This window comes from Dipteris shenzhenensis, chromosome 17 (genome assembly GCF_047967505.1).
Source record: "Dipteris shenzhenensis isolate YYH24624 ecotype China chromosome 17, Dip_SZ_1.0, whole genome shotgun sequence".
Taxonomy (NCBI): Eukaryota; Viridiplantae; Streptophyta; class Polypodiopsida; order Gleicheniales; family Dipteridaceae; genus Dipteris; species Dipteris shenzhenensis.
The window spans coordinates 15,469,459-15,485,117 of record NC_141612.1 but is presented as its reverse complement, the minus strand read 5'-3'; positions in this window follow the sequence as shown (position 1 = coordinate 15,485,117).

The following is a 15,659-nucleotide window of genomic DNA, read 5'->3' as shown; positions in this document are numbered from 1 at the left end:
AGAGCCATCCGGGATCATCTGGGGCTCCAAACGGGCCCCGCAACCCGAGAGTCGGTTGCCCCGAGAAATGCTCCATCTACCATCAGTGCGGTCAGTCAGGGGATGCCTTCCTGCACTTGCATGTAGCCTAGTTAGCAGTGTGCCAACTCTATCTGGAGCCGTCTAGCCACACATGGCCCCCATTTGGTGTCCAAACCAGGACCTACCGGATAACCGAGCTACTTAAATGCCTTCTCCTCATATGGGGGGCTTACAAGTAGAGATAGCTAGTTACCACATAGTTACATGAGAGTGGAGCATTGATATCTAACACCCCCCCTCAATGTCCACCCGTAAGTGAACTTACTTTTTCGGCCCAATGCCAAGTCGATGAAGATGCCTCTCCAACAAGTCTCTTCCAAGAGCCTTCGTGAAGATGTCCGCAACATTCTCTGTAGTCAGACAGTACACCAAGTCGACCTCTCCATCCATGATGAGCTCGCGTACAAAGTGATATTGAATCTCAATGTGTTTTGTGCGAGCGTGGAACATAGGGTTCTTTACAATTGCCATGCAACTTTGATTGTCACATGATAATTGTGTAGGCTTGTTCTACACTGCACCCATGTCCCATAAAATTCTCCTCAACCACACTACCTCACAAGAAGCAAAACATGCTGATTTTTGTACTCAGCCTCGATAGAAGAAAGAGAAACTATTAGTTGCTTCTTGCTGACCCATGACACAGCTCCAGATCCAAGTGAGAGACAGTACTACCTATCACCAATCTCCTGCTATCCATGTCTCCTACCCAATTCGAGTCACAGATGCTAGTCAAGGTGTTGCCCTTGGTATAGGTGATGCCATAATCAAGTGTGCCTTTGATGTATTTCAGCACCTGCATCCCTGCCCTCCAATGGTTCTCCCGGGGCTTATTGGAAACCTGCTTAGTACACTAGTCGCAAAGCTGATGTCCGACCGCGTGTTGCACAAGTAAATCAAACTGCCCACAAGCCTTCTATACTTTGCTTCGTCCACCAGTGGTGATGAATCCTCATTTGAGAGCTTCACGTCAACCTCCATAGAGGTGCCAACTGTCTTGCACTCAGCCATGCCAAATGCCTTCAGTATCTCTCCAACATACTTCAGCTATGAGATGAAGATCTATTTTGGCTCTTGCCAAACTTCAATCCCCAAACAGAAGTGCATCAGTCCGAGGTCTATCATTTCAAACTCTCTTCCTAGCAATTGCTTTGTCTGTGAGATCTTTTCTTCATGGTTCCCTATTATGACAAGGTCGTCCACATAAAGGACCACGATCATACACTTGTCTCCTTCTCTATAGATATACAAATTTACATTAGATGGGCTCCTCCTGAACCCGTTTTGTAGAAAGTAGGCATCAATCTGCCACGCTCGTGGGGCCTATTTCAGCCCGTAAAGTGCCTTCTTCAGTTTACAAACTTTACCTTCTGAACCGGAACCAAGGATCACAAAACCTGGTGGTTGTTCCACGTATACCTCCTCCTTGAGATCTCCATTCAAAAAGGCAGATTTTACATCCATCTGAAACACGGGCCAACTTCCCTATGCTGCTAAAGCCAAAACACCACGAATTGTGGTTAGTCGAGCTGTGGGAGCAAAAGTATCCTAATAATCAAAACCATGTACCTATCAAATCCTTTTGCCATGAGCCGAGCCTTGTACTTATCCAATGTGCCGTCGGACTTGTACTTGGTCTTGTACACCCACTTGGTGCCGATTACCTTGCATTTTGGTGGTCGATCCACAAGGTCCCAAGTGTTGTTCTTCATTATGGAGCCATACTCTGACTGCATAGCCTCCATCCACCTATCATCACCCTATGCCTCTTCAAGACACTTGGGTCCTTCAGCATAGATCACCTCTGTCATCAAAGCATAGTTAACCAAGTGTTCTTGTACCCTTCTTTGCTCCTCTAATCTCTTGGACTGGTGGTGTTCGGATGGTTCCTCCTCAATGGCTGGAGGTTCTCTGCCATCCAAAAGATGCTTTACCCACTTCGGGAATGGCTGTTGCCATTGTGGTTCTGCAGGCTCTTCTTCCTCTTCTTTATCTTGAATCCTCCCAAGCACCATTGGGGGAGTTTGGTTTGATGTTGGTGGTTGTACTGGATGGATATCCTGGTCCTGGTTGTCTGGGAAGGAAGCATCCTCCTCCAATTGATGCAGCTATTTTGAGAAGAGCACATCGTGACTTACTATTACCTTCTTGGTAACAGGGTTATAGAGATGGTAACCCTTTGCCTCTTCACTGTAGCCCAAGAAAATAAATTTCCGGCTCTTTGGTTCCCATTTGGTCCTAGTAGCATCAGGGACATGCACAAAACAATCACATCCAAAAACTCTGAAATGTGCAACTGAAGGTTTCTTACCAGAAAAGGCCTGCAGTGGAGTCATCCCATTCACAGCCTTCGTGTAGCTATGATTCAGAATGTAAACTGCTGTGTTACATGCTTCAGCCCAGAAAGTCTTTGGCAAATCTTTCCCTTTCATCATAGTCCTACCCATTTTGTAGATGATGCGCATCTTGCGCTCTGCTACTCCATTTTGCTATGGTGTATGTGGCGGGGGTTTCTGCCTCTTAATCCCATGACTTTTGCAATAACTTTCGAATTCACTTGATGTGAACTCACCACCTCTGTCTGATCTCAACTTCTTCACCTTCCTCCCCATTTCTTTCTTGACCATTACATGCCATTCTTTGAACTTACTAAAAAGCCTCATCTTTAGTCTTCAGGAAGTATATCCATATCCTTCTATTGTAGTCGTCGATCAATGTCATGAAGTAGTAGGAACCACCCAAAGCTTCCATCTCCATCTTTTCGCAGAGGTCCATGTGAACGAGCTCTAGAGGAGCCTTTGCCCTGCTAGCCTCTTTAGGAAAGGGCTACCGATGCTGCTTGCCCATCATGCAAGCTTCACATACATCGGGAATATCTATAATTTTTGTAGGTCTGCAATCATTCCACTTTTATGCATCTCCTTTAAAGAACTAAGGTTTAGATGACCAAACCTCTCATGCCACAGCTTAGTATTGCTCACATTAGCTCGAGCACTAAAAGCTGAGAGTTCATAGATGTTGTTGCACCATGTACCTTTACCAATGACCTTCCCTTGAAGATCCAAAATCTATGCACCATTCCTATCGAATTGAACTTTGAGGTCCCGATCCGTGATCTCAGAAATGGACAACAAGTTCCTCTTGATATCTGGCACATAAAGAACATTGAACAACTATTTTACAACTCCATCTGACTTGAGAGCAATCATACCTTTTCCTTTTGCTAGACATTTTACATCATTACCGACTGCTACTAGGATGTCATTCCCTACCAAATGTAGAGAGGTATACCAATCCTTCCGACTGGTCATGTGGCACAATGCACCAGTGTCAATAATCCAAGGTTCATCCGCAGGTATATGAATTGCCTCCATGCAAATCTCCTCAATTGCTATGAATAGCTCTACTAGTACTGCCTGTGCACTGTTGCTAGACTCTTTTGGAATTATGAGACTCTATGTTCTCAACTCAAACTAATTTCAATAAAATAAAGCCAATAAAAGAGACTCTTAATGAGATAAATAAATGTGTTCAATCTTACCCAGCTTACACATCTACTCACCTAAGTGAAGAGCAATGAAGCTCTAGAGTTCTATGTATAGAGAAGTAGTGCAGATGAAGAGAAATTGCATGGGAAGCTTTACCTTTTACCCAAGATCGGTTTTAAGCCCTTGGTTTGGGGTTGAAGGCCAAGGCTTTCCTTCCATCCCCAAAATAAGATCGGCTTTAAAATTGATCTTGTTTTGGAGATGGAAGGTAGACCTTGGCCTTCATCCCCAAACCAAGATCGATTTTAAAACCAAGCTTGGGTGCAGGGATAAAAGGTTTGCAAAGCATCCTTTCCCTAGAACAAGATCAGTTTTCAAATCGATCTTGGGCGGGGGGATGAAAGGTAATGCCATGGCCTTCCATCCCCAAAATAAGATCAGTTTTTAAATTGATCTTGGTCTAGGGATGGAGGCCAAGCCTTGCCTTCTTGGTTTGGGGATGAAGACCAAACCAAGAAGATTGGTTTTAAAACGGATCTTGTTTTGGCCTTCATCCCTAGACCGAGATCCATTTCAAAATTGATCTAGGTTTGGGTTAAAACCAATGTTGGTTTGGGGATAGAAGGGCCTCCCATCCCTGAACCAAGGCCGGTTTGAAAAATGATCTTAGTTTGGGGATGGAGGGCATTAAAATTGATCTTGGTTTGGTTATGGAAGGCCAAGCTTGCCTTCCCACCCAAAACAAGACCAAACCAGTCTTATTTTTGGGAGCAGGGCAAGCCTTGGCCTTCATCCCCAAACCAATATCGGTTTCAAAACTGATCTTGCATGGGGGATGAAAGGCAATGCCTTGTCCTTCCATCCCCAAAACAAGATTGATTCTAAAACCAGTCTTGTTTTGGGATGAAATGCAGAGGCTTTGCCTTGCATTCCCACCTAAGCTTGGTTTTGAAACTGATCTAGGGCAAAGCAAATTCATCTTGCATCCAATTCAAACTTATTCAATCATATTTTCTAAATTTTGAAATTTGAAATAGTAAATTTGAAATCGCCACTCTATTCTATTTTATTATATTTCAAATTTGAATCTATTCTAGCTAATAGTGACCACTTACTATATTTAGATAGAGAAAGAGAGAGGAAGAGAGAGCAAGGTTGACAAAGAGAGAGAGAGAGAGGGAGAGAGAGCTTGAGCAACTGAGAGGAAGAGAAAGACATTAGTGCTCTCTAACAGAGAGCATCACACACACACACACACACACACACACACACACACACACACACACACACACACACACACAGGGTGAGATGGAGACCACGTGAGAGAAAGAGAGAGAGAGAGAGAGAGAGAGAGAGAGAGAGAGAGAGAGTTTATTAAAGTCTTCGAAAGACTGATGGGACTATGAGACTGTGAAAATCTTGGTACAAACAAACTTTGAGGGTGGAGCTACTAAAACAAGCATCCACACCAATGCAAAATGCAAAAAAATGCAAAATGGTAGTACTAAGTACAACATAGTCATGTCAATGAGTCGACATATCAATCTCATCATCATCGTCATCACCAACATCATCAACATCATCATTGCATTAGGATGGGCGAGGCAATGGAGGCATGAACGCGGCAATAGAGTGTCGATCACTCATAGGTGTGGCCCTGTGATGTCTTCTGGTTATAACTTTGCGCCTAACAAGGGCTATAGTAACCCCTTGACTCTAAACAAGGAGGGGATATCCCCAAGTGTAATATGCATGTAAACCTCTGTCTGAGCTGTCGAGTCATTGGCTATGGGTCACGATCATGTTGAGGTCTCATCCCATGGGGGTCAATGTGATCCATGTGATTTGGCAGGAAGAACTCCATGATGGAACTCTGAGAGGTATCTGCTAAGGAAGAAGTCTACTCCTATCTTTGTGATCGAAGTAGCCTCATGAATGAAAGCTGCCAAGCATCTCTAGTCTAGATAGGAGAGGAACTAGGACAAAACCCTAGTTTGTCCACCCCCTCCCTGCCCATATTCTACCTGAAACTCTCTCGTAAAGTGCCATAATAGCCCAAATTAAATCCAAGTCATAACCCAAATCCTATAGGTGCCGAATGATGCGGGCTCTCAACAGAACCATGTCAAATGATTTACAAAAATCCACAAAGCAACAATAAACCCTCTACTTTTGTGCCCTCACCTCCTCGATGATACATCCGAGGATACATCTGAGCATGAGAATGTGATCCATGGTCTCGCGATCACACTAGAACCCTGCCTATCCTGCTGCTCTAAGTCCTCGACACTCCGCAAATTGGCTGAGCTCAAGCACTAATGCATAAATCTTGGACATGACATGTCCAATCATAATGGTCCTGTAATTCTTCGGGCTCATGGGATCCCTTGACTTCTAGATGGGTGAAATAGTGTTAATGGCCTAGGTGCATGGAAACCCCAAACAAACAACTTCATTGAAAAGCTTTGTTAAGATTGGAGCTAGGAGGTTAATCCCATATGCAATGACTTCAGTGCATAGTCACTCATGATCCTTCAATTGGCCATCATGAAGTTTCATTACAAAATCCTTCACTCCCCCCTTAGTGAAGAGGGTACATGAAGTGGGGCATGGCAAATGTGAGAGGTGAGGGGCTGGCTGATTTGGGATGTCATATAGTGTGCGTGCGTAACTATACTAGACCTGAGTGTCAATGAGTGGTGAGGGGGACCGTCCCTCAAGAAATCTCCACCAAAAGTCCTTAGAGTTGTTACTAAACAAAATGTTTAGGAGTTCCTCCTCATTTTGATGAACACAATCTAGTTTCTTTCTACGTACCAGTTTCGAGGTTACTCATGTAGCATCTTTGGTTCACTTAAAACACTGTTTTTGGTTTCAAATCTGAGCTGATGGCATAAAGCCTTACACTCATCATCATACCAACTATGACAAGGTACGGTCCCAGGTGGTGGTGGGTGGGTGGAGTGAGTAGTGAGAGGGAAAGCATGGAGGGCAGCTAGCTTCATGGAGAGAGAGAGAGAGAGAGAGAGAGAGATTTTAGATAGATAGCCAACTATTGATAGACTGAGAGAGAGAGAGAGAGAGAGAGAGAGAGAGAGAGAGAGAGAGAGAGAGAGAGAAAGAAAGATAGGTTCCTTGAATAGAGGTTGAGTGTCACGGTGGAGGTTGTCCCTCTCTCTATGCGCAACTTGAATTACAGTGTCCCTAACCAAACTTTGTGTTTCTATTGGCCAAGACTAGCCACACTAATGGCAAAGGTAGAGAGAGTGAAGGAGTCGATGGAGGCACTAAAGAACAATGGATAACAATTGATGGTGGAGTCGACCCTGTCAAAAAGCGATGGATGTAGAGAGTGCTCAGTGAAGTCGATGGAGGAGAACCTGGAGCTGTCAAGTCGATGGAAGAGCAAAATCGATGGAGCAATGATGGAGGAGTAGCATATGGCAATGGACGAATAGAGGAGGTGCATGCAACAGATGGCAATGGAGATGGAGACCTTGGCATTGATGAGCAGCAACAATGGATGGTGACCCCTATCCCACTGACAAATCATTGCAACGATGGAGATCGTGGCAACAATGGAGACCTTGGCAACAATGAGCAGAGGCGGTTAAAGACCTTGGCAGCATCGACAACCAAAGCAAAGGTGATGGGGAGTAGAGAAGAGGTGATAAAAGACCTGGGGTAGAGATGACGAGCAGAGAAGAGGCAACAGAAGGTCACATGCGATCGTGAAGACCTAAGCCAGAGCGTTGGTGGTGTGGTGGCGACCGTGAAGAGAGGTAAGTTGCTTATTTTTATTTAAACCTTCTCAATCATTAATATGTTAGTAATACATTAGTAATCATTAGTATTAGGTTAGTAATACATTAGTTTAATATTAATACATTAGGCTAGCATTAGGTTAGTATTAATATATATATTAGTATTAATAAATTAGGTTAGTATTATATTTACATTTAGGCTTCTACCAATGTGTGTGTATGTGTGCACGTGCATGCGTGCGTGTATGTATGTATGTATGTATTCTCCTAGTGTACTCTTTTTTAAATGATATCTCAATATAAATATAAATAAATCAAATCTGGTAAAATATATAATCATATTTTACAAATTATAGATATACATATATAGATAAATATGTATATAAATATGTTTTATAAAATTATATATATATATATATATATATATATATATATATGTATGTATGTATGTATGTATGTATGTATGTATGTATGTATGTATGTATGTATCTAATTACTATGTCTATCTCAATATAAATAAAAATAAATCAGACTTTATAGAATATATAAATAAGTTTTTAAAATTATGTATTTATTTATTTATTATGTATATTTGGTATAAGGAATAGCGTAATGCTGGATGCACAAATGACATGCATGGAAACAAAGGCACTATCAGAAAAGGATGGGATCGCGTGGAGATGGCAAGAGATATTTTACATGACTTTGTGAATAACAATGTTGAAAGGATGCCCTATAAAGCTCAAAAGACAATGGATGGCAAGAGAGAAACACAACTCATCATTTCAAATATGTACAAACAAGTGGACATAATGCATGAGATCAATATGACCATGAAAACTACTGGATGTGCATACTTTCCGAGCAAAAACCTACGAGCAAAAAAGTCCGAGCGATAATTTTTAACACCAACCATGCTTGTATATTTCTCAAAGGAATATACAATTCTTTCTTAATTTCTCATTTATGGAACCATATACTTACTTATTTTTCATTATAACCCTCATTTTAGAGAACATCATCTATATATGAACAAATAGTGAACACTTTAGAAACTCCTATAAATACCTCCCTACCATACTCTCTTTTGAGGATTATGGTAATTAAATCAATTTAAAAGAGTTTCCCTAATCTTTAGCAATCCCATATTTGAAGCTTTCATATAACAATGTATACCATATTCCTTGGATGAGTAGGAAAAAGATATTGGAAACCTCATACGTCAGGCCATTATAATCGATCATAAATTAATCTCTAATACATTATCAAATATGGGAAGTCAAGGAATGAATTTTCAAAATATTCCCGATTCTCCAAACCTAAGTGCTTTTAAGAAAATGTGATCTCTATTAAACTCCTTCCTACCATAATATGAATTAGGGAGAAGTTGTAACTCTCATATACATCTTGAAATTTTTACTTTTTATGTTTTATAACTATCAAAAGTATAATTTTAAGCCTACCATTGCATAGATCATGAAATTTTGAACATTTTTTCTTTTTATAGATCCTCAATCTGAGATAAGGAGCAAAAGTTATGACCCCTTCTGCGTAGGCTCTCCAAGGGTATTCGGCCGACGGAATAGGGTTGGGGGGCAAGTCTTCAAACCATATTCCTCAAGAAAAGTACACTTAAAGGGTCTATTAAAAAAGTATTATATTATTTTCTTAGGTCATCTCGAGGAACTATAAAGAGGATACTTGCTCAAAATTTCATGATCCAACCAATGGTGAAAGGAAAAGAAAGGATTTTTGAAAGTGATAAAATAAGTCACCACTTGGACATTATATATGTATATTGTATAAAGGTATATTTATATCTATATCTATTTATTCGTATTTCATATTTACTTACATATTCCTTAAAATAATTTGGATTTTTTTGCTTCCCAAAAATGACTTGAGCCTATATATTTTGACCCCTCCTACCTTTTGTCCGCTCGTCACTTGGGGGTTTTTTCTCGGAAAATGGAAACCCCCAAAACTCTAGGGTGCAAGGAGAATCCAAAATCAACCTTCATATGAATTCGGAACACAAACTTCAAGCATGTCTCAGTTCTCAAACTCGCACATTCTTGAAGTGTAGCCTTTGTAGTGCAATCAAGTCGAAATTGGTTGCAACAACAACTAAGATATCAACAGATCGTGAAAAGTTATTTGAAGAGAGGAGGGCATGTATGAAACAATAAATGAGTTGTCGGCATGTATATTATTCTTGGTGTTATAAATCAAAGAAGGACCCTTGGCAAGTCTTATGCATCATTCATGATAAGATGGATCACTAGAAGATAGCCATACTGAGGCTCAAAGTGAGAGCAAAACATATCAATGAGTCATATCAATTGCCAATATCCTCGAATGCTAACACATGGACATGGACAACAAGCATACATACATTTTTTGCTTGGTCTTTGGCCCGCAGGCCCAAACTTTACCATGGGATCATTAGCACTATGTCTTTGAAACTTGAAAAGAGAAGATAAGCATGAGTATGGTGATCATGTACATAGTGCTTTAAATACTTCATGCCAACTCCTCAATTGTGTACCCTATAGAATAGCCATAGATATTCATCTATCAATGGATGAAAAGTATGCTCCAACAAATGCTTGCAAGTACATATGACACGTCCACTTGAGCTTTCAAAAATCTTCCATCTTGTTACAATTAGACAATTGTGGATCAGAGAACAAAAATACATATGTTTTTGCATACCCCAAGCATCAACCTTGGGTTACTACCTTAAGAAAATTTCTTTATTTCTTAAAAAGAAGCCACTTGATAAACAATCAGGCTAGGTAGTGGACACGAATGTGTAGAGCTTGCAATTTTAATCATTTCACCTTTTTTCAAAAGCGCAAACTGAGCTATCCCATAAAAGTTTATAGCTCGGGAAGAGTTTAGGGTTTAACCCTAAACCTAAACCCATTTCCTATAAAAACCCACTCCACCCCCTCATTCTTCATCTTTCACATCTTACCTCCATCCTCTTCCCCATTCCAAGCCCTACGCAAGACACTCCTCCCTCTCCATCGACCACCACCCTACTCCCATCCTCACATGGTAAGTTACTTCGAGCCCATCTCGTAGCGATAACCTAGCCATCCACCCACTGTCCATTGGTCCTCAACAATCCCATTATATCAAGAAAGACTTGGAGAGCGTTCAGGTGACCACCTCTTCCTCCCTTTGGATTTCCATCAAAGTTTTCCGTCCGTCAAGTTTTCTTTCTTTCTTTTTTCTTCTCCCCCTCCTCCATCTCCACCACCTCTTTCTTCCCTCCCCCCTCCCCCCCCTCCATCTCCACCCCCCCTTCCACCACCACCACCCCCCCCTCCACCACCACCACCACCACCACCCCCTCCCCCTTCCCCCCCCCTCCATCTCCACCACCTCCCCCTCCACCACCTCTTTCTTCCCTCCCCCAACCCCCTCCATCTCCACCACCCTTTTCCCCCCTCCCTCCCTCCCTCCCTCCATCTCCACCACCCTTAACCCCTTCCACCACCACCACCCCCTCTCTCCCTCCATCTCCACCACCCTTTCCCCCTTCCACCACCACCACCCCTCCAATTTCCACCACCTCTTTCTTCCCTCCCCCCACCCCCCTCCATCTCCATCTCCACCACCCCCTCCCCCCTCCCCTCCATCTCCACCACCCCCTTCCACCACCACCAACCCCTCCTTCACCACCACCCCCTTTCTTCACCATCCCCTCCACCCCCCTCCATCTCCCACCCCTTCCCCCCCACCCCCCCCTCTCCTTCCACCATCACCTTCTCTCTCTCTCTCTCTCTCTCTCTCTCTCTCTCTCTCTCTCTCTCTCTCTCTCTCTCTTTCTCTCTTTCCCTCCCCCTCTCTCTCTCTTTCCCTCCCCCTCTCTCTTTCTTTATCTCTTTCTCTCCCTCTCTTTCTCTTTCCCTCCCCCTCTCTTTTTCTTTCTCTCTCTTTCCCTCCCCAGCCCCCCCCCCCTCTCTCTCTCTCTCTCTCTCTCTCTCTCTTTCCCTCCCCCTCCCTCTCTTTCTTTATCTCTCTCTTTCCCTCCCCACTCTCTTTCTTTCTCTCTTTCTCTCCCTCTCTCTCTCTTTCCCTCCCCCTCTCTCTTTCTTTCTCTCTCTCTTTCCCTTCCCCTCTCTCTTCTCTCTCTCTCTCTCTCTCTCTCTCTCCCCCCTAGCTCTTCTCTCTCTCTCTCTCTCTCTCTCTCTCTCTCTCTCTCTCTCTCTCTACTCTCCCCCTCCCCTCTGCCCCCCGCCCATTCTACCCCCCTTCCCCCCTCTCTGCTCTCCCCCTACCCTTCGTCGCCCGCCCTCACCCCATGTTGCCCATCCTGCCCTCGCCCTCGCTAGTGCCACCCATGCCGCTCGTGCTGCCCTGCCCACGCTGCCTGCCTGCCCTGCCTGCCTGCCCCCCATGCCACCCCACCTCGCCCCGCCCACGCCGTCCCACCCCACCCCACCCGTCCGTGCCCCACCCGCGCCCTCAACCTCCCTACACCCTCCCCTCCCCTCCCTTGCACACCCCCCCTGCCACCGCAAACACCCCCTCCCCCCTCCCCTCTCCCCCCCACCCCCCTCCCCCCATGCCCTCCCCTTCCCCCCACCTCGCCTCACCGCCCCTCCACCCTCCCCTCCCCTCCACCTCGCCTCACCGCCCCCTCCCCCTCCCCTCTGCTCGAAAAAACCCCCCTGTCGTTGCCTCACAAAACCTTCTCTCCCCTGCAGCCGCCGCCACAAAAAACCCCCTCCCTCCCCCCACAAACAGTCCACACTATTTATAAATTATTTAAAAAAAAACCTAACCTAAAATTAACCATAGATTAACTCAACCTAGGTTAGTTTAACCTAGGTTAGGTTAGTTCAAGAAAGTTAGCCCGTGTTTCAGATGGATGTAAAATCCGCCTTTCTGAATGGAGATCTCAAGGAGGAGGTATACGTGGAACAACCACCAGGTCTTGTGATCCACAGTTCAGAAGGTAAAGTCTGTAAACTGAAGAAGGCACTTTATGGGCTGAAACAGGCCCCACGAGCATGGTACCAGCGGATTGATGCCTACTTTCTGCAAAACGGGTTCAGGAGGAGCCCATCTGATGCAAATTTGTATATCTATAGAGAAGGAGGCAGGTGTATGATCGTGGTCCTTTCTGTGGATGACCTTGTCATAATAGGGAACCACGGAGAGAAGATCTCACAAATAAAGCAGTTGCTAGGAAGAGAGTTTGAAATGATAGACCTCGAACTGATGCATTTCTATTCGGGGATTGAAGTTTGGCGAGAGCCAAAACAGATCTTCATCTCACAGCTGAAGTAGCTGAAGTATGCTGGAGAGATACTGAAGGCATTTGGCATGGCTGAGTGCAAGACAGTTGGCACCCCTATGGAGGTTGACGTGAAGCTCTCAAATGAGGATTCATCACCACTGGTGGATGAAGTGAAGTATAGAAGGCTTGTGGGTAGTTTGATTTACTTTTGCAACATGCGGCCGGACATCAACTTTGCGACTGGTGTACCTTGCAGGTTTTCCAATAAGCCTCGAGAGAACCATTGGAGGGCAGGGATGCAGGTGCTGGAAGAGACTTACTAGAGAGGCATCTTCATCGACTTGGCATTGGGCCAAAAAAGTAAGTTCACTTGCGGGTGGACATTGGGGGGGTGTTAGATATCAATGCTCCAGTCTCGTGTAACTATGCAAGAACCAGCTAACTCTACTTGTAAGCCCTACATATGAGGAGAAGGCATTTGAGTAGCTCGATTATTCGGTAGGTCCTTATTTGGACACCAGATGGGGGCCATGTGTGGCCTGATGGCTGGACAACTTCAGATAGAGTTGGCACACTGCCGACTAGGCTACATGCAAGTGTGGGAAGGCATCCCATGACTGATCGCACTTAGGGTAGATAGAGCATTTTTCAAGGTAGCCCACTCTCGGGTTGCGGGGCTCGTTTGGAGCCCCAAATGATCCTGGATGGCCCCCAAATGGCAACTGTAGGTCAGTTGCTCTATTCTGCACCACGGTTCTATTGTGTGGTCGGTGGCCTATTTCGGCCGACCTCCAGTCGGCCATTTTGGGCAGATTGGGTCGGTCACCCAATTGGGTCTAACCGACTACGACTGGTGGCTATATAAGAGCAAGCCTTGAAGCTCATCATCATCACTGGCTATAGCAACCTTGATTCCTTAGCATCCAGCCTCCGTCCTCTACTGTTTCTAGCATGCCATCGAAGCTTCTCACACAAGAGCGCACGGCTGGGAGGCAGCGCCATCTATTGTATCAGTTTTATAGTAATCAAATTTTTGATTCTCCATACTATCTTCTTTTCTCTCTTGCATACGAGATCCTGTTATCTGTTGAGCACAGACGTTGTATTCTTTTCTTACAGTTGATAGGTGGGTTCAAGTTGCTCCTCACTCTGCCAAGTCCTTCAATTGTGGGAGCGCAGCTTCATTCATCCTTCATATGGGAACTCTGTTTGCCTACTTTGTCGATCAATCTAGGATCTTTCCCTTGGAAGAAATTCAATCCTTGAAACATAAGTTTGGGGGTCAACAATGTCATGCTATTGACTCAATCATATAAACTACCTTTTAATACCTCTTCACATGGTCCATGATGATCTACATAACTTTGTTTGGATCTATCTCAGTTATGGTTCTACCAAAATATGTACTATGTAAGCCCATAAATTTTTTCATTTATTGAATCAATGGATTTATGGTTTCTGCCAAAATATTTGCGATAAAATCCCTATATTTTTTTTTCATTTTTGGAATTAATGAATTTATGAAAGGCTTCTCATGTTACAGTCATCATATTCAATAATGGATACCCTTTTGGTTCAATGTTTGCTTGGGTGTAGCCAATCATAAAACTATTTTTGGGGCCATCTTGGGGCCGCTCGATGCAATGCGCTCCTAGGTGAATATTTCAATTTTGTGTGGACCTGCGCAATCATCGAAAATTTTTTTGATGTCATGGTGGCACACTGGTGTAATAATGAGACACAGTCTATTTATTTTGAACACTACATAGCTAGACACACGACATCTCTGGACTACTTCGCGCAGTGCAATCTCTCTGGCCTGAGCCGCATGACCACTTATCATCGTGCAGCATTTTGCCATAGCTTTGCCACCTGTCACTGGGCATTGCACCCATGCAGATCATTAAAATTGAAGGTTGGCTTGGAGAGACCACCATGCTGGTTCTTGGCATAATAATGAGATGCAATCTATCATTTTGAACACCACTGCAGCATAGTCTGTGTCCTGACCACCTATCATCGTGCAACCTTTTGCGCATCTTTGCCCATGCAAATCATAGGTTGGCTTGGAGAGACCAGTGCACTAGTTTTTGGCATAATAATGAGATGCAATCTATCATTTTGAGCATCGCGCGCACTCTCTGGCTTGATGACTTGTCATCGCCCAAAATTCAAGGTTGTCTTAGAGAGGCACCGCATTGGTTCTTGGAGTTATAGCTTTGTTACCTATTTTTACATATTACAGAAGGAGGTCTATGATGACCAACGTGTTGGCAAATAGAAGGAGATCTATGACAGCCACCGCGCTAGTTCTAGGAGTTATATATTTGTGTACCAAAGAAAATGTCTTCCATTGTGCAACCAAGAAAAATGCAATTGACGATATGGCCCTTGAGGGGTCCCCTTTAGGGGCAAGGGCAATATCGACATGCCATTTCTGTCCAGTGGCATCCTAGATATCGTATAATGCATGTCGATATGGCCCTTGCCCCTAGAGGGGACCCCTCAAGGGCCATATCATCAATTGCATTTTTTGAAAGTTTAATTGTACTTTTCTAGATGTATCTCCATGCAACCACAACGGTGGGTCGTTGGAGTTATTTTAGCACTATTGTGGTCATAAACCAAGGAAATTGTAGTCATGCTTTGTTGGTATTTTAGTCCTTGTTGCAGTAAATATAAATGAGGACAAAAAATTTATCGAGTGAAAATTGATCAAAAGAGATTACAATGTACATCTACATCCAATAACAGGTTATATAAAAATTAAAAACTTACATTGAGAAAAATTGAATAGAGGATCTTACATTCATAAAAACTCGGCAATTGCTGAGAGCCTTAAAGGCCAAAAGATTATAGCTAGTGACCATAACCATTCAAATATAAAAGTTAACAATAGTGCATACTGAGAGCCTCAAATTGAACAAAAAGAGATTACATAACTCAACAATTTCTGAGAGCCTTAGAGACCAAAACATTACATCCAGTGAACTAAAAGACTATTGAGAGCCTTAGAGGCCAAAAGATTACATCTAACCATTGCTGAGAGCCTCGTCTGAGCAAGAGGGA